Source organism: Arachis stenosperma, chromosome 2 (genome assembly GCF_014773155.1).
Source record: "Arachis stenosperma cultivar V10309 chromosome 2, arast.V10309.gnm1.PFL2, whole genome shotgun sequence".
NCBI classification, from domain to species: Eukaryota; Viridiplantae; Streptophyta; class Magnoliopsida; order Fabales; family Fabaceae; genus Arachis; species Arachis stenosperma.
The window spans coordinates 46,170,685-46,173,508 of NC_080378.1; positions in this window are offsets into that span (position 1 = coordinate 46,170,685).

The following is a 2,824-nucleotide window of genomic DNA, read 5'->3' on the forward strand; positions in this document are numbered from 1 at the left end:
GCGTAAGGACGGTGGTTAATCCCGCTTACGTTGAGATGTGAGGTCTGAGGCAAGAATATCCCACTCACATCCCTTCGGATCTATAGGGCGAGCAGGCGCCGGTACCTGGACAGTGATCCGGGCACTATATCTCGGGGGTTCCCATATGAGAAATCCGAAGGGCGACGTCTCCATGGAGATGTGTCGGGTTGGCAGTTGAACCGACAATGTGATATCACAGCCAGTAGGGCAGGCATTCATCATATGCATTTCCTATTTGCTTGTATGCTTTGTTTACTTGTAATGGTTTGCCTAATTGAATAACATGCTTACTTGCTATCTGAATTATTTGCCATATATGTTACTACTTGTGCTTTACTTGCTTTGAACATTATCTGTGTTTTCTGCTGGGATTGAGGAGGTTCGGAAGGTGGTGGCGATGGGATCGCATGGAGGATCGGTTGGTGAAGGCTGTGGGACAGCGGTGTTTGGTTAGAATAGAAATCCCTTAAGATAGATAACCTGGTTTATTTAAGTCAAGTTGGTATGTTATGCTTAAATGTTTTATAATGCTTTAAGTTGAATCTTGTGATGGATATGAAGCTTAGGATTGCCTTTGGCGTCCCGGGGTCTTATATCCTATATCACTGGGAACTGTTACCATACTGAGAACCTTCGGTTCTCATACCATATTGTTGTTGTGTTCTTCAGATGCAGGTCGCAACCCACCTCGGTGAGTTGCTTTGGTTGGTGACAGGAGCGGAGAATCTTGGATCATTTTGGAGTTTTTTTCGGTTTATTTTGTTTATACATCTCTCCTTTTGTATTTTGTTTTGCCTAGAGGCATGTATTTGAGAGAACAAAACTTGTATAAGCTATTTTCACTGTATGGTTGTGTATATCAGTATATGGCTAGCCGGCTTAAACTCCGCGAGTCGTGACTAGTTCCCTATGATATTATATACTTATCTTTTGTTATATCTTCTCTGTTTCTTATGCCTTAAGCTAGTAGCTCCGTTAGTACGTTTGTGCTTCAAAATTTTGTTTTTGAGCTATATCTTTCATCGGGCTTCTAGATTATGCAATTCTTTCCATATATATATTATGTATGAGTTTAGAATTGTCGTAATCTCTGATTAACCTTGGCTTTACGACGCGAGGTAAGGCTTAGGCTAATTAGGGTGTTACAGGTGGCGTATCAAGTCGCTTTACTACCTCATCTGTCTAACTTGCATGATGTATTCCATGTGTCATAGCTCTGTAAGTACACATCGGATGCGGCTCATGTGTTGGAGCCTGTGTCAGTTGAGTTGAAGGAGAACTTAACTTTTCAAGTAACGCCAGTGAGGATCGATGATACTAGTGTGAAGAAGCTGCGAGGAAAGGATGTCTCATTAGTTAAAGTTGCTTGGGAGCGAGCAGGAGTAGAAGAGCACACTTGGGAGTTGGAATCTGAGATGCGAAAGGATTATCCCGAGCTATTCTCAGGTAATTCAAATTTTGAGGGAAAAATTTCTTATTTGGTGGGGGAGAATGTAAGAACCACAACTAATCAACCGGTTAATTAAGTGATTAATTGCCCAAGTTAGATTCCGAAAGGTTAGAGAGAGAATTTGAGAATTTAAAGGTGATTTTTGGACTCAGTGGGTCTTTTTGAGTCAAAAAATGTGCTTTCTGCGAAAAACCGTGAAAAATCGCAAACTGGCTGTTGAACCGATTGAACCGGTTCAAGTCTGCCCGGTACCACACGAGAAAAGTGAAAATCATCAAAACCTTAGAAAAATATTAGAAGTTGAGAACCGGGCATTAATTTTAAAGGTTTGTCCCGAAGTTGGGCCAAACGGGCTAAAAACGCTAACGAGTTGGACCAGGCCCAAGTTAGGCCCAAGCCCAACATATAAAAGGTTCATTAATGAATCCATTTCCAGCACACACACACATAAACACAACACTCATGCTGAAAATATAAAGGGGAGGAGAGGAAGAAGAAACACTATTCACCCATTTCTTCTCTTCGCGATATCTTGAGCTACGGTGCTTCGATTTGCGTGTCGTCAGCGGCTACGCATTCCTTGCGACGAGCTCTACAAAACCCATGTAAGAAACTGGTAAGGAAAGCTTGAATCCCTCTCAGTTTCTCTCTTGAATATTTCGGGTTTATAGGATTTTTGATTAAATGAGTTTTTGTGATTTTGGATCTTTAGGTTTGCTCTATTCCTTGCTTAGCCTTGGATTCTTACTGTTAAATCTGTGGGAGAAGCTAAGAGCCACTAAACCCTTGTGAATTTATGTTTATTTGGAACCCTAGGTTGATTTGAGGTGATTTATATGTATATAGTTTGATTATTGTGGCTTTGGGAGCTTTTGGAACTTATTTGTCCTTATTGGAGTGGAATTGAAAGCATGGATTGTGGTTGGAAGCTTGTTTGTGCTAATTTGGAAGGTTTGGTTCTTATAAGGAATCGGCCAAAGTATGGTTTCGATTTCCTCTATGTAGTATATAATATTCATGGACACATAGACTAGTGACCAATAGGATAGGTTGAACTAAAACGATGGTTGGTGTGTTAAATGTTGGTGAATTGATGAATGTTGGGTTGATTGTGATGAATTATAATGATATGATGATGTTGAATTATTGTATGAATTGGAAGTGGTTCCTTATAATAATTGTAGTGTTATGATTTATGAAGTGGTGGATTTGATGGTGATTTGTTCATAAGTGTTATATAGTTTGGAATTGAGAGTAATGAAATGAGAAGAAGATGTGGTAAGGTTGGTGTATTATAATACAACAGGTACATTTTGATGAAAAGTGGAGTTTTGGATGGTTTGATGTGATGTG